General features: G+C 54.8%; 1 non-coding gene and 2 pseudogenes across 1 annotated transcript; all 3 read left to right on the forward strand.

Annotated features, from left to right (window-relative positions):
- Positions 1 to 7,416: 7,416 nt before the first annotated feature.
- Positions 7,417 to 7,568, forward strand: LOC123650529. Its single transcript, XR_006739392.1, has one exon. It is a non-coding gene; the product is annotated as a 5.8S ribosomal RNA (ribosomal RNA).
- A 15,147-nt stretch (positions 7,569 to 22,715) lies between these two features.
- On the forward strand, positions 22,716 to 22,826 carry LOC123650528 (annotated as a pseudogene).
- Positions 22,827 to 23,175: 349 nt separating this feature from the next.
- Positions 23,176 to 23,267, forward strand: LOC123650527 (annotated as a pseudogene).
- Positions 23,268 to 23,714: the final 447 nt, after the last annotated feature.

A 23,714-nucleotide genomic window follows, 5' to 3' on the forward strand; every position in this document is an offset into this window, starting at 1 on the left:
GTGTCGGTTGTGGTTGGGCTCCACCTGGCGGCTGCTTTTCTACAAGTCTCTTGTCCTCTGAATCTTCGGTGCAGCACGCAAAGGAGGGGACAGTCCCCGATGTGACCTAGGCTGGGTTTTGGGAAGCAAGCAGCCTTCGCAGGGCCATCTGGTTCGTGCTGGGACGCCGGCTGGGATATCTGTGAGGCGGAACTTGGGCCTGCAGGGTTGTTGTGGGAGGACGTTGTCACCACGCTTCCAGGCTCAGCCGGCCAGGCGGCTTGTGGGGCTGCCAGGGCAGGTCGACCAGAACGCTGTGGCCACTTTGGAGACCCGACCCACCCCGCGGGGACAGGAAGGAGACGGCACACGTGGACGGGAGAGGAGGGTGTCCGGCGACCGGCCGCCGTCCCGTGCATGCCTGTCCCACTCCCTCTCCCACGGCCTCGCCTTTCCTACCGATTTTCCCTGGGTCCCGCTCAGGAGGCAGGGACAGCCCTGTGAGTGGCACGGGTGGCTGGGTCCCTAGCGGGATCCCAGTCGTCCGTGGCTTCTTCCGAGTCCTACTCTGGGGGCACGGATCGGGCCCTCGGCGGCGCGGGTGGCCGGCGAGGGCGACCCCTGTCGGGCCGCAGCGGTCCCGTCCCGATGTTTTCTCCTCCACAAGTCCCCGTGCTGGGGCCGGTTGCCGGGGGCCAGGGGCCAGGGGCCGGGGGCCCTGGGTGGCGCGCGTGGCCGGCGAGGGCCTCCCTGACCCTCCACACCACGGGGGTCCTTGGGGTCGACCAGATGTCCCTGAGTGCCCCTTGCTGGCGCTGGGGACCTGCTGGGGACAGGTGGCCGTGTCGAGTGTCATGGGGGCAGGCATGGTCAAGTGGCTCGGTCCCCGTCTCCCTGCACAGTGTTTTTTGATCCCCTCATATCGTCATCTTCCACCTCCAGGTTAGTGCTGACACGCTGTCCTTCGGCGACTGTCGCCGGAGGGGTTGGGCCTCCGCACGCTGACAGGGTTCTGGGTTCCTGGTGATCCAGCGCCCTGCTCTGTTCCCTTTGAGCTTGACCGCCTGGGCCCGCGCGCCGGCTCTAGGGCGTCGGAGTGTCCCGACGGTGGTGCCCACCTCTTGGGTTGGTCTCTGGCCCCTCGAGGGACTGCACCGGGGGGGGGTTTGCAACAACCCTACCCCTACCCCGATGGCTCTGTGCCATTGCGTGTCAGGCGGTCCTCATCTTTGGGTTGTCTGCCGCCCTCCTCCGGAGACAGGGCTGACAAGGCTGAAGCGGGCTCCTCTGATCGCTGTCCTCGCTGGCGTGACTAGCCTCCCCGACCCTCCCCGTCCTTCGGGGCTTGATCGATGTGGTGACGTCGCTCTCTTCCGGGCCTTAAGCCATGTGCCAGGCGAGGGACGGCCCATTTGTGGTGAATGGGGGCCACTCTTCTCGTTCTGCCCGCCGGCACTTCACGTCTCCTTCCCCGCCTGTGGGCAGTGGGTGGGAGGCGCGGGTGCAAGACTATCCGGCCCGAGCTCGCTCACCCCGCCCTCGGCCTCCTGGCGTTGGCAGGGGGTTGTGGGTCCTCTTGACTCAGCGGGCAGCCCTCACTCGCCCTTTGTGGCTGTTGCCTGGCCGGGGTCACCCCTCCCCACGACGTATGGGGGGGCGTCCCGCCCGCCCGGTCCCGCCCCCCGCTTGGCGTGTGGCTGCTGGGTCTTCGTGGCCCTTTTGTGGTGCCCCTGGAGCGCACTGGGCTGTTCCCCAAGGTGCCCGAAACCGAGTGGTGGTTGTCATCCTCATTCCTGGCATCCCCCTCTGGTGGCCAATGCAGCGTCTGCTGCGTTGGGTACACCCTCGAGCAGTTTGCTTGGGGCGGCGGTTGAGGGGTCGAGGCGGGTAAGCTGAGAGGCATCCCCCTGCATCACATGGGTGGGCGAGGGGCGTTGTCTCGGCGTCCCCACGATGTGTGCGTGGCAAACTTCCAGAGGCAAGCGTGCAGCTTGTGCTCTTCCCTCCCTGCACAAGAGGGGGTTGCTGCAGGGTCGTGTGGGCGATCGTGGTGGGGGCCGGGCCTGCGACATGGTGCCGGCCGGCCCCATTGGGGGCCTCTACCCCAGCCTGGTCTGCCTCAGTGACCCCTCTCCCATACAGACGGGAGAGTGTTCCTCTGGAAGTGAGGTGGTTTTTGGAGAAGGAGCCCCGACCGCCAACGCTCAGGAGTTGCCAACCGTGCGATTTTTTACCCCATAGCGCAGACCCCCCCACACCCATCCCCGGAGCGTGCCTGAACGCCTCGGCCTGGGGCCTTGACGGGGGCGACTGGGTGGCGGGGGCGATCCACCTTCGGCGAGAAAGCATCTCTTCTAGCGATCTATGGAGGCGTGTTCTCTGCTGGGGTTTGTCGGATCCCCCAGCCCGCCGCCTCTCTGCCCGTCGTCAGCCGCTGCCCCTGTGGCTGCCAGTTGTGCATGGGCAGAGTTCCCTCCTCCCCTGCCGTGGGGGAGAGCGGTCCACTGGCCCCCACGGTGGGGGCGAGTGCCACTCTTCGCCTAACGTGGTCCACGCCTCCCCCCCCTCTGAACTCTGGGGGAGGGTCATGCCGGGCCGGGCCGGCGTTCTAGCCGTGAAGGGCTCCCGCATGTGTGCGCTGCGTGCCGCGGCCTCGGGTAGCCCCGGTGTGCGCTGGGGGAGGAGGGGTAGAGCCCGTCTCACGCCCCCCCTCCCCTGTGAGCGTGCAGCCCTCCACCCCGTCCCATGCCAGGCTGCGGATGGATGGGTGCTCCCATGCTGGCGCCTGTGGACTGCGGCTTGGGGGACCGCCTGGCCAATTGGGGGGTCGTTCCACGGGGGCGCGGTGCTCCCCGGAGCGAGAACGGATTGGGAACGGATGAGAATAGGATTAAGTGCAGTGGTGTGGGAGCCGAGGGCCGAAGGCGGAGGTCGCTCTGTGATGCCTGGGTGGTGAGACCGTGGCCCCGTGGGAGGGTCGAGGGGTGCTGAAGGCTTTTGGCCAGCTGGTGTCACGGGCGCGTTGTGGGACCGCTCTCGAGTTTGGGGCAGTGGGATCCCGTGGCGTTGTTTCCCCAGTGGCCCGGTCGCGGTGGAGGTCTTGCCTCTCTCGGGCTCTTGTGCCTCACCCTCGCGGGGTCAAATCCTGTACAAGGGCGCTCCCTCTCTCTTCCTCACTGCTGCTGACCGCCCCCCGAAGAGTGGTCGTCCGACTTTGCTGCCTGAACCTGACCTTGCCGTGAGCGGGGGTGGGGTGGGGGGGCGTCACCCTGGCCACCAAGGCCATGGACAGCGTCCCCCCCGGCGCTGTGCCATGTTTTAATGCTCGGTGGGCCTCCGTGTGGCGGGCCGTACGGTGTAGGGGGGCAGCCGGTCGCGCATGCATGGAAGAAGAGCGTTTCTCCGGAGTTGCATGCAACAGCGATGGCAGTTGGGTTCAGTGCCCTGCGAGGTGAGCGAGTGGTTGGGGGCTCACCGAAGGCACAGCCAGTTGTTTCAGGTGCCGTGGGACCCCCCTTGTGCGCAGAGGCCGCTGGCGGTGAGATCCCGTGCGTGTCCTGGCTGGTGGGTTGTTGTCTGAGGCTTGGCCTCCCCACTCGGGCCTCCTGGAACCCGGCAGCCCCTTCCCCCATCATCACCTTATGCCGTGCACGACGGACCCCCGCTCCCGCCGCCTTGAGCCATTGCGTCATCTCCCGTCTGGCTTTCGTTGTATCTGGGGGTTGTCCGTGCCCTGGTGTTGCATAGCTCCCCCATATGTCCGTAGCGGCCTCTCCCGTGGTCTGCCGCCGCCCGCCCGCTTGCCCGCGGTGGCGTTCAGTGTCGACGGCATGTGGGGCGCAGTCGTCCCCCACGGTGACCGTCTCCCCGGGTCGGGTGGGTTCGCGTGCGTGAGTGCATGGGTCCAGGGGTCCCTCTCCCCCGGCCAGCCGTCGTGCCGTTACCCACCGCGCCCGGAGGTCTATGGTGGGATCCGGACGGGCTTCGCCCCGCCGGAGCCTCGTTCCGGGTTGGCCGGGCGCTGGCGGCTACGATCAGGATGCTGACTGGCTGCGCGGGGTGTGCCCGCGCTCCCTACCTCCGGGGGGAGTCCGTGTTGCCGCGGGGGGCCGTCGCCCTGCCCCCGTGGCTCCACGTCCGCCACACGTGTGCGCGTGGGGCGCCCTTCCTTCCTTCGCAGCCGGACTGGCGGGTGCTCGGGTGGTCCGCCACAGCGGGGGCAGGCCGGGATGTCGGGGCGGGGTCTGTCTCTGCACAGCACCCCTCCCCTGTCCTGCCCCGCGCTCTACTCCGCTCCCGGCGGCCCCGCCCTCGCGGCTCCGGTAAAGCCCGGCCCCCCCAAAGACGCTGGTGAAAACATCCCTCCCTCCCTGGTGGGGGGGCGTGCTTCTCGGCTCACCGCGCTCTCCTACCTGGTTGATCCTGCCAGTAGCATATGCTTGTCTCAAAGATTAAGCCATGCATGTCTAAGTACACAGGGCTGGTACAGTGAAACTGCGAATGGCTCATTAAATCCGTTATGGTTCCTTTGGTCGCTCACTCCTCTCCTACTTGGATAACTGTGGTAATTCTAGAGCTAATACATGCCGATGGGCGCTGACCCCCTTCGCGGGGGGGATGCGTGCATTTATCAGATCAAAACTAACTCGATGAACTTCTCCCTGGCCCCGGCCGGGGTGGACGCTGGTGGCTTTGGTGACTCTAGATAATCTCGGGTCGATGGCACGTCCCCCATGGCGGTGATGACCCATTCGAACGCCCGCCCTATCAACTTTCGATGGTAGTTGCTGTGCCTACCATGGTGACCACAGGTGACGGGGAATCAGGGTTGGATTAGGGAGAGGGAGCCTGAGAAATGGCTACCACATCCAAGGAAGGCAGCAGGTGTGCAAATTACCTACTTCCAACCTGGGGAGGTAGTAACAAAAAATAGCAATACAGGACTCTTTCCAGGCCCTGTAATTGGAATGAGTCCACTTTAAATCCTTTAAGGAAGGATCCATTGGAGGGCAAGTCTGGTGCCAGCAGCCACGGTAATTCCAGCTCCAATAGCGTATATTAAAGTTGCTGCAGTTAAAAAGCTCCTAGTTGGATCTTGGGAGCGAGTGGGCCATCTGCCGCGAGGTGAGCCACCACCGGTCCCCACCCTTTGCCTCTTGGCGCCCCCTGGATGCTCTTAGCTGAGTGTCCCGCAGGGCCCAAAGTGTTTACTTTGAAAAAATTAGAGTGTTCAAAGCAGGCCCGAGCCGCCTGGATACTGCAGCTAGGAATAATGGAATAGGACTGCAGTTCTATTTTGTTGGTTTTAGAACTGGGGCCATGATTAAGAGGGACGACGGGGGGCATTCATATTGTGCCACTAGAGGTGAAATTCTTGGACCAGGGCAAGATGGACCAGAGTGAAAGCATTTGCCAAGAATGTTTTCATTAATCAAGAAGGAAAGTCGGAGGTTCAAAGACGATCAGATACCATCATAGTTCCGACCATAAAAGATGTTGAGTGGCGATGTGGTGGCGTTATTCCCATGACCCACTGGGCAGCTTCCGGGAAACCGAAGTCTTTGGATTCTGGGGGGAGTATGGTTGGAAAGCTGAAACTTAAAGGAATTGATGGAAGGGCACCACCAGGAGTGGAGCCTGCAGCTTAATTTGACTCAACACGGGAAACCTCACCCAGCCGGGACACGGACAGGATTGACAGATTGATAGCTCTTTCTCGATTCCATGGGTGGTGGTGCATGGCCGTTCTTAGTTGGTGGAGCGATTTGTCTGGTTAATTCTGATAATGAACGAGACTCCGGCATGCTAACTAGTTACATGACCCCCGAGCTGTCGGCGTCCCCCAACTTCTTAGAGGGACAAGTGGCATTCAGCCACCTGAGATTGAGCAATAACAGGTCTGTGATGCCCTTAGATGTCTGGGGCTGCACGTGTGCTACACTGACTGGCTCAGCGTGTGCCTACCCTACGACGGCAGGTGCAGGTAACCCCTTGAACCCCATTTGTGATGGGGATCGGGGATTGCAATTATTCCCCATGAACAAGGAATTCCCAGTAAGTGTGGGTCATAAACTTCCCTTGATTAAGTCCCTGCCCTTTGTACACACCGCCCGTCGCTACTACCGATTGGATGGTTTAGTGAGGCCCTCCGATAGGCCCCGCCAGGGTCGGCCCACAGCCCTGGCGGAGCGCTGGGAAGAGGGTGGAACTTGACTATCTAGAGGAAGTAAAAGTCGTACCAAGGTTTCTGCAGGTGAACCTGTGGAAGGATCATTAAGGAGAGCCCCGCAGGGCCTGTCGCTGAGCGAGCGATCAACCGGCGACCGGTTGCGTGTGTGTTTCCTCATGCGCCTGGCGCGGGTGTGGGGGCTGGCGCCGTGCAGGCCCCCCTGCCCTCCTGCTAGGGCGGTTGGAGGCTAGGGGGAGGGCGCACGCATGACCGTCGTCTCGCCACCTTGCTGGCCCTGCCAGCCATATGCACCACTTACAGCGCCATCTGCGCCCGCCCTGGCCCATGGGCTTCCCCCGGAGCGTCTCTCGGGATGCGCGGTGAGGGCGTGACGGTCCCATCCGTGTGGAGTTTTGCCAGAGTTCCCGTGGGGGCCGAGGGCTCCGGGCCACCGGGAGGGGTCCCGCCGCATCCCGTCGTCTCCCGCTACCGCCGCCACCGCCAGCCCGGGACGTGTTCCGCCCCTCCTGTCCCCCGCCCCCCCTCGCCAGTCGTCTGCCTTCCGGTCGTGTGGTGGTTGGGGCGGAGTCGGCTGGCCCGTCACGGGCGGCGGGGCCCGCGCCCTGCGAGTGGCTGTGGCCGGAACTGGCATGGTGGCGGTGGTGGTGTTGGCCGCTGTTGGTGGTGGAGGGTGGGCACTGTCGTCTTCCCTCCCCGTCCGCCCCCGTCCAGGTACCTAGCGCGTTCTGGCGCAGAGGTTTAAAGACCCCTGGGGGTCGCCCATCTGCCCCGTGGGTGGGGGGGGACTGGTGTTGTTTTTGGTGGAGGTGGGGGGGGTGGAGGTCCGGAGGGGCCTGGCCTTGCCCCGGCAAGACCCCGGGTCCTCCTTCTCCTCCTCCTCCCATGTCACCCAGACTCCGTCCCCGGGCCGGTGGTGCCGTGCACGCATGCGTGCTTGCCGTGGGTCGTCGTCGGCGGCCGTCGTGGAAAAGGGGGCTTGACCCCGACGGTCCTCGTCGCACCTGTTGCTGTGTGCCGCGCTGGCGCTCTGTGCCACGGGGGCGGGAACCCCCCGCCCCCCCCCGCACCTGTGGGGCATCCGTGCCCGTGCCAGGCGCCCTGTGTGAAAACTTCTGACCTTTCGGAGTCTGGTCCTGTCGTCTTGACTGGCTCGGCCTGAGGCAACTCCCTCCCCCTCGGTGGGGGGGAAGGTGTCATGCCAGGGAGGGCCGCCCTCTGCAGAGGCCCTCGCCCATAAAACCCCATACGACCCTTAGCGGTGGATCACTCAGCTGGTGCCTCGATGAAGAACACAGCTAGCTGCGAGAATTAATGTGAATTGCAGGACAAATTGATCATCGACACTTCGAACGCACTTGCGCCCCGGGTTCCTCCCGGGGCTACACCTGTCTGAGTGTCACTTGATGATCAGTCGACCCCCCCCCCCTGGGGTGTGCCTCCGGGCCTCCGCGGGGTCGCGCAGCTGGGGGTTTCTCTCGCAGGGCCCCGCTGAGGGGGCCCTCCGTCTCCCTAATTGCAGACCTTGATGGCGCGCCCCTCCTCTTCCATCCGGTCCCCCGACGTAGGCCCGTCATTGGTGTGTGGGGGTGCGTGGCGTGGTGGGGTCGCGCCGCCGCCCGGGACGAGGGAGAGAGGCCGGGAGGGCTTTCTCCCGTGGCCACCACGGTGCCATCCTCTGGGGAGCTGCCTGGCGCCTCGTGCCCGTGCTCAGCTGGGCCTTCCCCCTTCTGGGAGGTTTGCCTGGGAGGGCCCGAAGGGGGTTCCCACGCCCGCCGCACATCAGTGGGTCTCGGCCGGTCGGCGCCAGGGGTTTGGGGACTAGGGGGGTCTGTGTGCATGGAGGGTGTCGTATCCGGGTCGCCGACGTTTGCCGCCTGCCCTTGGCAGTGGCTCGGCGGTTTGGCCCGGCTCCTGCCCCCGCCGCCCCCTCCTCTTCTCCTCTTCCCCTCCTCCCGCATCGCTCACCGAACGCGCCCCGCGTGTTAGACATCCTGGCCGTGTTGCCCGTTCGGGGCTGTGCCCCGGGGATGCGTGCCCCGGTGGTGACCCGCGGGATGCCGCAGCGTCGTCCGCCATCACGCGCCGGCCCCCGGAGTCACCGCGGCCCACCACCGCACTGTGTATCCTGAGCCCGGGTGCGGAGCTCAGGATGGGGGCTGACGCCGTGTCTCGGCTGGGTCCCCTCCTGACCGAGGGGCCGCCAAGGCGCCTGTGGAAGAGGGAAGGGCAGTCCGTTGGTTTGGGGAGAGGGGCCTCTGGTCTCTTTGGGCCTCCCCTCCGACTCAGAATCATACCCCATGTCTTCATGGTAATATTCCCCCTCACCCCCCATATAGACATAGATATTTTTTTCTCTCTCTCCCTCCCTTCTTCCTGCTTTTTATGGTAAGTCCCTTTTTCTTAATTTTTAATTATTATGGGTACATGTTTTGAGTGGGTGACGGGGTCTGTCTCTGTCTATTGCCCAGGGTAGTGTGCATCCTTGGTCACCACAACCTCAAACACCTGGGCTCGATCGATCCTCCTGCCTCAGCCTCCCGAGTAGCTGGGACTACAGGCCTGTGCCACCATACTCGCCTAATGCATGTTTCTTCCTTCTTTCTCTCTCCTCTTTCTTTCTCTCTTATCTCTTTTCTTTCTTTCCTTCCTTTCTTTCTCTCTCTTTTTTCTCTTTCCTTCTCTCTCTTTCTTTCCTTCCTTCCTTCCTTCCTTCCTTCCTCCCTTTCTTTCTCTTTCTTTCCTTCTTTCTTTCTGTCTCTCTTTTCTTTCTCTCCTGCTCCTTCCTTCCTTTCTGTCTCTCTTTTATTTCTCTCTCTCTTTCCTTCCTTCCTTCTTTCTTTCTGTCTCTCTTTTCTTTCTCTCTCCTTCCCCCCCCCTCTCCTTCCTTCCTTCCTTTCTTTCTTCCTTCCTTCCTTCCTTTCTTCCTTCCTTCCTTCCTTCCTTCTTTCCTGTCTCTCTTTTCTTTCTCTCTGCTTCCTTCTTTCCTTTCTTTCTTTCTTTTTTTTTCTTTCAGATGGGGTAGATGGGGTCTCAGTATATTACTCGGGATCCTCTCCAATTGCTGAACTTGCGTGATCCTCTTGCCTCGGCCTCCCAATGTGCTAGGACTACAGGCATGAACCACCGCATCTGGTCTCAGAATGCTCTATGTCTTTATAGGATACATGTGATGTTTTCATACAGGCATATAATGTGAATTAATCAAATCAGGGTAATTGGGGTACCCATCACCTCAGGGATTTAACATTTCTTTGTGTTGGGAACATTCCAGTTCCACTCTTTGGAGTTGTTTCAGATTATACACTACCAAACTGATGGTTCCTTCGAGTCACTTTGTCGTGCTCATCGATATTCATTTTCTCTGACTATCTGATTATAGTTTTGCACCCGTGACCCACCCCCACTTTACCCACCGAGCCTCACCCGCATCCTGTGCTGCCCTTCCTGGCTGCTGGTAACAGCCATTCTACTTTCTGTCTCTGTGAGATCGATTGTTTTTAACATTCAGCTGCCACGTAGGGATGAGAACATCTCCCTGCCCCTTGACATGGAATCCAAAGACCATAAAAATTCACCCTTTTCCCATTGCATCCTAGGATTGACTATCTGTGAACTGCAAAACAACTGGAATGCATACTTACCACAGTGTGAATTTCACAGGATGGGAAACGACAATGTTGATCGAGTGGGAAAACTACAATCTGAGTGAGAGACCGCTGTTCCTGTGGATCATCATGCTGGATCGATCCGTGTCTAAATTCTCATGTCTACCTTTACTACCCATCTTCTAGGGGAGTAGGCAGTTTAGAGAGATGAGATATCCATGACGTATGTCCCGGTTTCCAGACGTGCTCGTCCATGGAGAGATTTCTCTACTTTTAGTCATTAAGAAATAATACACATTTGGAGAGCAGCGAAGAGAGACCTCACCTCCTTCTACTCCCTTCCCACGTGGACGAAACGGACACTGGCATGACCTGCCTGGTGGACCTGTTTTGGAACTCTGGGGTCGGTGCAAGGCTGGTGACTCCCACTGGGGCAAACCTCAGAAGATGAATTGGGGTGGATTTTCATCCACATAAGCTCTAAGCACAGAGGGAGCTATTCACTTCCCATCCCCAGCCCTGTGGCAGGAAACCCTCCACGTGTTCCAGCAGCAGCTTGAAGGAGCCAGGGTGGGTGGGAAAAAAGGGATCCCACCCTTGAAAGATAGAGGGTCTGTCTGCACACGGATGGTTCCTGGCTCCCAGATGCTTCTGATCCTTCTGATCCCAGGTGTACACACAGGCGGGCGGGCTGGCGGTGGCTGCGCTGCCTGCGGTGCCCACACCCTCCCCTCCCCCCACCTTCCCACCCCATAGCGAGTGCCACCTATTCTGACTGAGATGACTTCCCAGAGGGTTATTTGGTTATTGCATGATTGTTTCTGATGACGTGAAAGAAGGAATGGAGACAGAAGTCAGTGATGGTTCTATGACATTTGGCAGTGTATTGAATAACATGGAGTGGTGCACTTAAAAATGGTTAAGATGGTCAGTTTTATGAAATATCAATTTTCATCGCAGCCCCCCCTCCCAAAAAAAAAACAAAACGTTGGGGACGCGACAGATAAACACAGTGGTACATAGGGATCCATGAGCTAAAATATTCCTCGCGGCCATAGGTGTTGTGGCAAAATAACTGGCCATGACCTCAAATTGTCCAAACGGTGGTTAATGGTTAACCAGAGGATGGGCCATCTAGACTACAAAAGGAAAAAGAAGAAGAAGAAAAAAAAAAGTAATGCAGAAGTTGGTCACAGAATGTCTCCAGAAGGAAATAAATTTTCTGAGGGAGGGAGGAAGGGAGGGAGGGAGCGTGTACCCTGGGCACTGGCTAGTCTCCTCAACCCCCACCCTCTCCCCTCAGGCCAGAGCCCTGGCAGAAAGGTCCATGAGGAGAGGCCTGTAGGAAGAGGCTGGCTCCCAGGATGAGTCTCATCTCATCCCCATGTGACCTTTCCAAGATAGTGAGATACCTAGAGTGTTGTGCTTCTGCCTGGAGGCGGGGAGGAGAACCCCTAGCTAGCCTGGCTTCCAGATGGACTCTCCCTGGGGGGAATCCCTTCAATCATAGCCTCCTTGAAGGGTGTAAAGGTCCCCTCCCTTCAGAGCTGAGGCTGCACTTAGTAGCCCTCATAGATAGCCTGGGGCTTCTCTCCTATTAAAAAGCTTTCATCTGTGACCCCATCTAGTTAGCGTCCAGCTTCCGAACTGCACGGGGATGTGGGAGGAGGGGTGTGGGGGTAGAGGGGGAGAGAGGGAGAGGGAGGAAGTTTGTCCTCTGTCTGTTTGTCTAGGGCCAGGGCAAAATATCAGTCCCCTACTATTTGTAACTCAAATCAGGTTGCCCCCCAAATGCTTTGAGAACACCACCTCTGCTCTGAGGAGGCTGCCACCTTACTTTCTGTCTTCCTTGTGGCCAACTCCAAGGAGGCTGCTAAACAGACCCTCTTGGGAGAGAGGTAGGAAGCGCCCAGGCCTGGCCTAGCCTGGCTTGGCCTGGCCTGGGGGTGGGGGAGAATAGGAACCGTCCACCCTGGGGTATGGACCCAGCTCCCTACCTGCTGTGCAGGCCCCTTTGTCCTCAATCATCTGCAACTTTCAGGTCAGGTGGGCCTGCTCCAGCCAACTCCTGTGCCTCCTGCCCCCTGCCCCCCAAAAGGGGTAGAAGGACACATAGGGATGCACCACCACAGAGGGCCCCTGGGGATGAAGAGTTGTGGTGGCCAAATGGGGGGCGGCGGATGGAGGGTGGGGAGCAGGCTGTGGCTGGCATTTGACAAATGGTGATACGTGGTAGCCATCAGGCTCGTCTGAAAGGTGGGACTGTGAACCTGAGAGCGCTGATGACGTCGATGGACGTGGTCACTGCTGTGGCATGTCTCTTTTACCACGATGTAATGCCAAAGCAAACACTGTCCTCCGGCTTGGTCGGAGTGGGTGACGGGTGGTGTGGAAAACCCACGGTGTGGCCACTTGGCATACTTCCTGCCTCTGGAGGAATCGAGCCTTGGAAAGGACTGTACGTTTTGTATTTTTTTTTTTCTGAGACAGAGTCTCGCCTTGTTGCCTGGGCTAGAGTGAGCGCTCTGGCATCAGCTTGGCTCACAGCAACCTCAAACTCCTGGGCTCATTGGATCCTCCTTCCGCAGCCTTTCGAGGAGCTGAGACTACAGGCATGTGCCTCCATGCCAGGCTATTTTTTTCTATATATTTTTAGTTGTCTGGCTAATTTGTTTCTATATTTTTAGTAGAGATGGGGAGGGGTCTCACTCTTGCTCAGGCTGGTCTCGAACTCCTGACCTTGAGCGTTACTCCCATCTCGGCCTCCCAGAGTGCTAGGTTTATAGGCCTGAGCCAACGCACCCGGCCTGTGTCCATTCTTTAATGTTGTGTGTCACTCAGTTATGAAAAGGCAAGGGAACATAAAATCATAGTTTTAGGGATAACTTATAGGCTCGGTATGCTTTTTTTTTTTTTTGGCCTCCTCTAAGCCCATGTGAATATCAAGGAGGGTAAAAAATTCAGTGTTCTCAGTTCAGTGCCTGACATCTGTTTCCAGAGTAAAAATTGAGTGTCCTATTACACCTTTATTTCCCTTTGGTATGCTAAGGCCCAACTCGGCAAAGAGGTCACTGCTTATTCTCTTTGCTAAAATCACATGTGCCATAGTCTGTCTGCTTTGTCTCCTTTAGGGGTAATCATCCAATCTTACCTGGGCCCCTCACATCCTCATGACAATAGGCCTCCTTGGTTTACTGAAATAGAAAATACCGGCTCATCAGCAATGTTTGATCGGTTACTTCAGAAACAAACGTTGCTCTGCTTTCTTTACTATGTTTTGTTTTTTTTTTCTTCTTTCTTCCATCAGACCCAATCCGATATAGGTGGGAGAGAAGGTAACCGGAGCCTCTTGAAAAACCGAAGTGAACCAAAGAGAGCTCACAGATCCAGGTAGAAATCAGGAGGAAGAAAAAATGGGAGATAACATAGATTTTCTGTCTAGTGGGTGTTCTCTCACTTAAATTTTACCAGAAGCATTAGGTAGGATGAGGATAATTGTGACAAACACTGTTCTCATTGGACAGATAAGGAGGCAGGCTCAGAGTGACGAGTAACCGGGGCCCAAATATATCGCTAATAAGCATCATAGTATGTTCCTTGGTTACACTGTTTTGTGAAGCTCAAAAAGTTTGGGGTGCATGTGCGCATGCATGTGCACATGCGTCCAGGTGCGTATGCAATCATAGATGTTCTAGTAAAACTGATATAAGTAGAATTTCCCATACCTTCAATGATTTCATGTCCTGCAGGAACATAATGTTCTGGGATCAGATTTTTATTCTGCCTTCTGTGCCTCATGCTCAACATGCCTGTGACTTTATAGCCGAGACTTGCTCAGGAGGAGCCTATTCTCATCTTCTGGGAGGTTCTACTAATCTTTAAAAGACAAGGGCATAGGAGGATGATCCTATAACAATGACTGTGACCACGATTAAAGGCTTACTGTTTGCCACGCATGCTTCTGTGTGCTTTGCCTGCATTTGCTTTTTCACTCTGCACAATATCCCTATGTGGTAGGCACCATTATTTCTCCATTTGCAGATGAAGAGGCTGAGGCACAAGAGGATTTATGACTTGCCAAGTTACCAAAAACGGAGTGTCATCCAGGTAGCCTGTCCAGGCCCCCTGGCTCTGTAGCCACTCTGCCATGCTGATTCTGAGCCTGACCATTTCATCACTGCTGGCTCCCTGAGAACCTTGACTTGGCCCCCTTCCTTGGTTGAGTTGGGAGACATATTCATGTGTGTGTATTTATCTTTCTCCCTTTCCCTCCTCCCCTGCCTCTGTTTTAGTTTTTATTTTTTGAAAAGTGCATAGAATGATAAAAACTTTAAAAGTAGGAAAAAGCTTACAGAATAAATAAGGACACAAAGAAAGAAAATATCTCTGTACAACAGTGCAATGTGTTTGTGTTTTAAGTAGTGGTGTTACTAAAGAGTAAAGGTTGAAAAAAAAAACATGGAAAAGTTTATGAAGTGAAAACACTTACAGTAAGCTACGGTTAATGTATTATTGAAGAAAGAAATTTATAAAGGTAAATGTCGTGTGGCCTAAGTGTCCGGGGTTTATAAAAACCTACGGTAATGTCCTAGGCCTTCACATCCACTCACTACTCACCGTAACTCACAGAGTCACCCAGAGCAACCTCCTGCCTGCCCTGCAAGCTCCATTCACCGTGAGTGCCCTGGCCAGGTGTCCCACTGCACAAAAACCTATTAGACTGCATTTCTTCCATTATTATAAGTAGTTGTACATTCTTTTAGGACTGCAGCCGTACAGTACACCTCCAGGCATAGTTAGGGGGTGGGAGAGGAGGGAAGAGGCCATTCTTCATGTATTATTGGGTAGCATGGGGGCAGGGGAGGCAGTTTCCTCCTGCTCCTCCTCGTCCCCCTTCTACCTTGTTTTGCTTCTTCCTTGTTTTTTCTTTATTCCTCTCCAAGTTCCCCCTTCTATCATCTTGATGGATTTGGATGAGACGTAGACATTTTCTATGTCAGGCTTTAATCATACTGAGGGAGTAGGAGAAAAGTAAGCTGCCTACCATGACACAATGGAACAGAAGTTTGTCAGCCATTGACTGCTGTGGCATTCTGACATTTAGTGTTTTCAGGACATTCTATATTTCTGCTATCCCACTAGAATATATCCCCTTGATCACTACTGTGTGCCCCTATCCCAGCTATTTCGTGAGCCACCCTCAATGGCCGTGACAATGTAGTGTGGGGACTCCCTCCATCTGGTGCCTTAAACTCGCACATTTGGGGTTTTGTATCAGGATAGCAAAGTGATCGCCTTTAAATAACCTGGCTGGCCATGGTGGCTCATGCCTGTGATCCCAGCAACTTGGGAGGCAGAGATAGGAGCATGACTTGAGCCCAGCAGCTGGAGACCAGCCTGGGTAACACGATGAGACCTCATCTCTACCAACAAAAAATAAAAAAGAAAAATTATGCCGGGTGTGGCAGCATTTGCCTATAGTCCCAGCTTCTCAGAAGGCTGAGGCAGAGAGGATCACCTAAGCCCTGGATTTGGAGCTTGCTGTGAGCTACAATCAGGCCAAGGCAGCCTGGGAGAGGACAGAGTGAAAGAAATCCTGTTTCAAAAAAAAAAAAAAGAAAGAAAGAAAGAAAGAAAAGAGGAAAGAAAGTAAACACAAAACAAGACCGATCACAAAACTTAGAAGTCTTGGTGTTACCGAAAGCTCGGCCACTTGCCCATGAGGCCGAATAACGAGGACAAGCTGTTTGAGGAGGAAAGAAAGAGAGAGTCTATTTTGCCGGTAAAGGAGGAAATAGGGTAGACCTTCCCATCTCAAGCCCCCAAATTTCCCGAACATAGGGCTAGGCAGAAATACAGAGCTTTTAAAGGGCAGGGAGTTGTCAGCTTTAGCAATGATTGTGGTTAATTATTTCAATCATCCAGGCTCTGCCAAAAACAAAGCCTGTGAACTCTGCCAGTAGCCCATCTGGGGGACAGGGGACCACTTGGGAGTTTTAAGAAAAGATTTAACCTGCCTTGGGGACATAGGCCAGACTACAAGTTCCCAAAAGTTGGGGGGAGGGTAAAAGGACAGAACATCTTTCTGTCCTTTTTTGGTTTCTTCTTTTTCCCCCTTGGTGCCAAAAGATATGAGCCTGATGCCGAAAAGAAATAGGTACAGGCGCCCACGTGCACACACAGAGATATATGATCGAATGCATCGTGTTGACAGTGTTTCTGACTCAGGGAAACTGGAAGATGATGGGGAAGTATCACGAGCAACTTTGTATTTCTTCCAGGACAGGAAAATGGACACGAAGAGAAAATGTGTCATTCTCAGAGTAGGATAAAAAGCCACATCTTGTTATATAATATAATGCATTCTGTGATTTAAATTTTTATACGATATGATATTCAATAAGCCTAAAAAACAAGATAAAACAAACAAACAAAAGGGGGAAAAAATCCTATGGGCAGAGGTCTACGGTCCTGGGAGGAGGCAGGGAGCGGGAGGAGGGACGCCTCCCACAGACAACAGGGCGGGTGGGCGGAGACCTGCTAGAAGCTAGGGCTGCCGCGTGGGGCCCAGAGCTGTGGGCTCAGGAAGAAGAGGGTGGGGCCAGACTGTGCTCTACTCCCCGCTGCTGATCTGAACCCCACCCCGCCCTCCACACCTCCCGGGAGTCAGCTCTTAAACTTCCAACATCACCTGACTTTCCAGATCCTGATGGCTGATCAAAGTGGCCACTAGGTGACACCCAACAACCAGTGCCAGTGTCAGCCTGAAAAGAACGGACCCTATGACAGGGGTGGGGAGGGGTGGGGGTGGGGCACACAGTGGGTGGCCTGGCCAGCTCCCCTTCCTCCTTGGACCGGATGGGATCATCTGGAACTTTATCCAGAGAGGAGAGAGTGCCACTGGGTGTGTGCTAGAAGCCAGAGGGTTGGGGCAGGGACCTGCTCAAGAGAGAAGTAGAGTACAGGGAGTTTCAGAGTTGACCCACTCACGATCTCAAACCCTGGTCAATATAAGAGTGGCAATATCTGTCACTGTGGAATGAACACTTGGTACCAAAGACCTTTGTCTTTGCTGGCCCCCTATGCCTAAGGGGGAATGTGGCCAGAATCTGACCTCCTAAGTGTCTTGTTAGAAAGAATTTGGGGGTGGGGGTGGGGGAGAGAGACAGAAAAAGAAAAGAAATGGTCAAGAAATGGCTGCCACAAAACTATCAGAACAGATACGCGATTCGTAGGGCCTATCTGGTTAAGTTCTTTCCCTCCCCAGAGAATGACTTAACATAGCTGGTGTCACTGCAGTCAGGCCACGTTCCGGTGGACACGGAGAGTGAAGGGAGAGTCAGGGATAGATTTTCACGCTCGGCACTGTCTCTCATGACAGCGGGAAGGTGGAGGGTGGCTGAGGGTTCTATGCTCCTTTATCAGACACCGTCAGATCAGGTAAAATTGAAGACAGATTTCCAGTGTTTTGAGAAAGGAAGAGCACTGGTGCAGGCCATCTATCTGTACGTGGGAGAGTGTCCCCGAAAGTGGCTTTAAGAGCCCGGATGTGCCTAGGCCAAGAAGGTACACAATCCTGAGTGAGAATGGTCCGTCCCATAGAGTCAGTTGGTAGGAGGCCACCTGTCGAGATGGAACTCCCCTACACCCCACCGCCGCTGTCTTCCCCTTCCCCCCCTCCCCCCCCCACCCCGCCCCCACCCCCACCCCACAGAGCAGACAGACTCAGAATGGAGTTACTCGGTGCCAGTGCCCTGCCTGGGTGCCCCATCATTCAACCGAACTGGGAAACAGGTGTGCTTTCTGACCCTCGGGAGGGAGCTTCACGGTGGGGGGACAGATCAGAAGGGGCCCGGCTCCCTTGAGTGGGCAGGCTGGGGATGGTCGGTGGGGACCCTTGAGGCAATGTCAGGGGCATCTATGTTGCGGTCCAAAGCTAGCGTCTGAGAAATTGTCCGGAAAGAATGATGGCATACACAGATCCCCTCCATTCAAGAAGCGAGATTCATTTCTAGAGGAGGGCCACCCATGCGGGAGAAACACAGGCTTCCCGTAGACATTCCCTTCAAAAGGGAATTCACTCAGTGGAGTGAAAAATGGAAAATTGCTGTCTTCTGACGCAGCTGCAGAGAAAAGATGGCACCAAAATCAGTGAAACACACACCTCCTCCCATCTGATCGAGGGCTCCGGACAGTCACATAGAGAGAGCGACGGGCTCTCTTCTCACCCTGTGGTCTTCTACCTTTCATGGCGGTTTTTTCCTTCAATGGATAGAGGAGACACAGGGAGGTCAGCCGGCTTGCAAGTGGTTTTATTATCCTCTGCAAGTATCAACACATGACACCACCTAAGTGAAGGAACATGCCCGTGTTTCTTTCATGTCATCTGGCTCAATGCCTGGCAGATACTAGTCTTTGCAGACCCCTTCGTGACTGACAGGACATCGCCTTAGACACGGACACATCTTGTCCCTCCCTCCCAAGGTGATAGATGATTCTGTACCTCCTTGGGGTCAGGGCACAGTTTGCCTAGGCACCTACAACACGTGTGACAACAGCCTTGATGGCTCTGCCATGAGAATGAACTGCCGTGGCACAGGGGTGGGAGGCTGGGGGGGGGGTCGGGTACTGAAGAATTCGGATGAGTGAAGGAATGTCACGGGATTCAGAGTGCCACCGGTGGGCTGAGAGGCAAGCAGGGCAGGCTTTGAAAAGATAACATTCTCCCTGCCTTCTGTCTGTCTGTTAATACAGAACATACAGACTGGGCACGGTGGCTCACACCTATAATCCTAGCACTCTAGGAGGCCAAGGTGGGAGGATCGCTCAAGGTCAGGAGTTCCAGACCAGCCTGAACAAGAGTGAGACCCATGTCTCTACTAAAATAGAAAGAAATTATATGGACATCTAAAAATATATACAGAAAAAAATTAGCTGGGCACGGTGGTGCATGACTGTAGTCCCAGCTCCTCGGGAAGCTGAGGTAGGAGGATCGACTGAGCCCAGGAGTTTGAGGTTGCTGTGAGCTAGGCTGAAGCCACGGCACTCTAGTCTGGGCAACAGAGTCAGACTCTGTTGAAAGAAAGAAAGAAAGAAAGAAAGAGAGAAAGAGAGAGAGAGAGAGAGGGAGGGAGGGAGGGAGGGAGGGAGGAAGGAAGGAAGGAAGGAAGGAAGGAAGGAAGGAAGGAAGAAAATTAAAATAAAAAAAATATATATATACATATATATACACGCACACACATATATATATATATAATTAGCCAGGCATGCTGGTGCATGCCTGTAGTCCCAGCTACTTGAAAGGCTGTGGAAGGAGGATCCAATGAGCCCAGGAGTTTGAGGTTGCCATGAGCTAGGCTGACGCCAAGGCACTCACTCTAGCCCGGGCAACAAGGCAAGATTCTGTTTCAAAATAATATACATATATATAGAATGTACAGTCCTTTCCAAGGCTCGATTCCTCCAGAGGCAGGAAGTATGCCAAGTGGCCACACCGTGGGTTTTCCACACCACCCGTCACCCACTCCGACCAAGCCGGAGGACAGTGTTTGCTTTGGCATTACATCGTGGTAAAAGAGACATGCCACAGCAGTGACCACGTCCATCGACGTCATCAGCGCTCTCAGGTTCACAGTCCCACCTTTCAGACGAGCCTGATGGCTACCACGTATCACCATTTGTCAAATGCCAGCCACAGCCTGCTCCCCACCCTCCATCCGCCGCCCCCCATTTGGCCACCACAACTCTTCATCCCCAGGGGCCCTCTGTGGTGGTGCATCCCTATGTGTCCTTCTACCCCTTTTGGGGGGCAGGGGGCAGGAGGCACAGGAGTTGGCTGGAGCAGGACCACCTGACCTGAAAGTTGCAGATGATTGAGGACAATGGGGCCTGCACAGCAGGTAGGGAGCTGGGTCCATACCCCAGGGTGGACGGTTCCTATTCTCCCCCACCCCCAGGCCAGGCCAAGCCAGGCTAGGCCAGGCCTGGGCGCTTCCTACCTCTCTCCCAAGAGGGTCTGTTTAGCAGCCTCCTTGGAGTTGGCCACAAGGAAGACAGAAAGTAAGGTGGCAGCCTCCTCAGAGCAGAGGTGGTGTTCTCAAAGCATTTGGGGGGCAACCTGATTTGAGTTACAAATAGTAGGGGACTGATATTTTGCCCTGGCCCTAGACAAACAGACAGAGGACAAACTTCCTCCCTCTCCCTCTCTCCCCCTCTACCCCCACACCCCTCCTCCCACATCCCCGTGCAGTTTGGAAGCTGGACGCTAACTAGATGGGGTCACAGATGAAAGCTTTTCAATAGGAGAGAAGCCTCAGGCTATCTATGAGGGCTACTAAGTGCAGCCTCAGCTCTGAAGGGAGGGGACCTTTACACCCTTCAAGGAGGCTATGATTGAAGGGATTCCCCCCAGGGAGAGTCCATCTGGAAGCCAGGCTAGCTAGGGGTTCTCCTCCCCGCCTCCAGGCAGAAGCACAACACTCTAGGTATCTCACTATCTTGGAAAGGTCACGTGAGGATGAGATGAGACTCATCCTGGGAGCCAGCCTCTTCCTACAGGCCTCTCCTCATGGACCTTTTTGCCAGGGCTCTGGCCTGAGGGGAGAGGGTGGGGGTTGAGGAGACTAGCCAGTGCCCAGGGTACATGCTCCCTCCCTCCCTTCCTCCCTCCCTCAGAAAATTTATTTCCTTCTGGAGACATTCTGTGACCGACCTCTGAATTCCTTTTTTATTCTTCTTATTCTTTTTTCTTTTGTAGTCTAGATGGCCCATCCTCTGGTTAACCATTAACCACCGTTTGGACAATTTGAGGTCATGGCCAGTTATTTTGCCACAACACCTATGGCCACGAGGAATATTTTAGCTCATGGATTCCTATGTATCAGTGTGTTTATTTGTCGCGTCCCCAACGTTTTTTTTGGGGGGGGCTGCAATGAAAATTGATATTTCATAAAACTGACCATCTTAACCATTTTTAAGTGCACCACTCCATGTTATTCAATACACTGCCAAATGTCATAGAACCAACACTGACTTCTGTCTCCATTCCTTCTTTCATGTCATCAGAAACAAACATGCAATAACCAAATAACCCTCTGGGAAGTCATCTCAGTCAGAATAGGTGGCAGTCGCTATGGGGTGGGGAGATGGGGAGGAGGGGAGGGTGTGGGCACTGCAGGCAGCGCAGCCACTGCCCGCCTGCCCGCCTGTGTGTACACCTGGGATCAGAAGGATCAGAAGCATCTGGGAGCCAGGAGCCATCAGTGTGCAGACAGACCCTCTATCTTTCAAGGGTGGGATCCCTTTTTTCCCACCCACCCTGGCTCCTTCAAGCTGCCGCTGGAACACACGGAGGGTTTCCTGCCACAGGGCTGGGGATGGGAAGTGAATAGCTCCCTCTGTGCTTAGAGCTTATGTGGATGAAAATCCACCCCAATTCATCTTCTGAGGTTTGCCCCAGTGGGAGTCCCTAGCCTTGCAGCTACCCCAGAGTTCCAAAACAGTTCCACCAGGCAGGTCATGCCAGTGTCCATTTCATCCACGTGGGGAGACAGTAGAAGGAGGTGAGGTCTCTCTTCGCTGCTCTCCAAACGTGTATTATTTCTTAATAACTAAAAGTAGAGAAACTCTCCTCGAACGAGCATGTCTGGAAACCGGGACATACGTCATGGATATCTTGTCTCTCTAAACCACCTACTCACCTAGAAAATGGGTAGTAAAGGTAGACGTGAGAATTTAGACACGGATCGATCCAGCATGACGATCCACAGGAACAGCGGTCTCTCACTCAGATTGTAGTTTTCCCACTCGATCGACATTGTCGTTTCCCATCCTGTGAAATTCGCACTGTGGTAAGTATGCATTCCAGTCATTTTGCAGTCCACAGATAGTCAATCCTAGGATGCAATGGGAAAAGGGTGAATTTTTATGGTCTTTGGATTCCATGTCAAGAGGCAGGGAGATGTTCTCATCCCTACGTGGCAGGTGAATGTTAAAAACAATCGATCTCACAGAGACAGAAAGTAGAATGGCCGTTACCAGCAGCCAGGAAGGGCAGCACAGGATGCAGGTGAGGCTCGGTGGGTAAAGTGGGGGTGGGTCACGGGTGCAAAACTATAATCAGATAGTCAGAGAAAATGAATATCGATGAGCACGACAAAGTGACTCGAAGGAACCATCAGTTTGGTAGTGTATAGTCTGAAACAACTCCAAAGAGCGGAACCGGAATGTTCCCAACACAAAGAAATGTTAAATCCCTGAGGTTATGGGTACCCCAATTACCCTGATTTGATTAATTCACATTATATGCCTGTATGAAAACATCACATGTACCCTATAAAGACATAGAGCATTCCGAGACCAGGTGCAGTGGTTCACACCTGTAGTGCTAGCACATATGGGAGGCTGAGGCAGGGGTATTGCCCAAGTTCCGCAATTGGAGAGGATCCCAAGCAATATACTGAGACCCCATCTACCCCATCTGAAGGGGAAAAAAAGAAAGAAAGAAAGGAAAGAAGGAAGCAGAGAGAAAGAAAAGAGAGACAGGAAGGAAGGAAGGAAGGAAGGAAGGAAGGAAGGAAGGAAGGAGAGAGAGAGGGGGAAAGGAGAGAGAAAGAAAAGAGAGGCAGAAAGAAAGAAGGAAGGAAGGAAAGAGAGAGAGAGAAAGAAAAAAGAGACAGAAAGGAAGGAAGGAGCAGGAGAGAAAGAAAAGTGAGACAGAAAGAAAGAAGGAAAGAAAGAGAAAGAAAGGGAGAAAGAAAGGAAGGAAGGAAGGAAGGAAGGAAGGAAGGAAGGAAGGGAGGGAGGGAGGGAGGAAGGGAGGGAGGGAGGGAGGGAGGGAAGGGGGGAGAGAGAGAGAGAGAGAGAGAGAGAGAGAGAGAGAGAGAGAGACAGAGAGAGAGAGAGAGAGAGAGAGGAGAAAATTATTAAAAATTCGGTACCAGATCCATTGGTCGGTACTCAGAAACGTGATGATCGGGTGTTCCTGCGCACGTATGAGATGTGTCTTCTCCCTCACACCACGTTTCCTCCACACACACACTACCCATCTGCCGCAAAAAAAGCAACAAAAAGAGAGAAAGAGATTAAAAAGGGAAAATGGAAACAGGGAAAAAGAGGAAGAAAGAAATTTTGAAAAAAGAGACCGAAGTCACAGCGAGAAGGAAGAATACTGAGCCCAGAGGGACACCTAGTGACCACACCGTCAACAGCACCCTACGGCCCCAATTCGCCAGAGACATCTGGTGGACCCCAGGGCACCGTGCCAAGGGAGGCTGAGGGCAACATGTGGCGGACCCGGGGCCACAGTGTCTGCAGCCAATTCCCAGGTGAGCACATGAGCCTGGGGAAACTCAATCTCAGCGCGGGGGGAGGGGAGGGCAAATAATTGCAAAGTCACACCAGATCCCTTTCTAGTTCATAAAGGTGGTGATTGCGTGTGAACACGCACGTGTGAGATGTGCCTCCTGGTGTGTCGGCACATCACCCGCATAACGTGAAATCAAGAATACGGGAGGGCGCAGGAAAAGGCAAAGAGAGAATAGATAAAATGAAAGGGCCAAAAAGAAAGTCACACCATCGGTGACATAGTAGGTGAGTGAGAGCAAGTCGAGAGAAGGCTGACAGAAACTCCCAGAGGAGGGGAATAGTGTGGCGTGCCACTGGCCCAGCGCCAGAAGAATACGGATTGCAGGGTGACCCCTAGGGGCAGCATGGCCAGAGAGACCAAATCGGTCCTGAAGCCTCCCTGTCGTGATGGCAGCCACAAGACTGGACATCCCGTCAACCAGCGAACGAATGCAGATGCTGCGTGCACCAGCGACATCTGGTCTACCAGGCAGGGTGCTCCCTGCTGGGGGGAAGGGGTGAAGGTGGGAGGGGAGGTGTGCGATTAAAGTCACACCAGGTCCCAGGATAGTTCATGAGTGTGATAATTGTGTCTG

This window comes from Lemur catta, chromosome 14 (assembly GCF_020740605.2).
Source record: "Lemur catta isolate mLemCat1 chromosome 14, mLemCat1.pri, whole genome shotgun sequence".
In the NCBI taxonomy this organism is placed as follows: Eukaryota; Metazoa; Chordata; class Mammalia; order Primates; family Lemuridae; genus Lemur; species Lemur catta.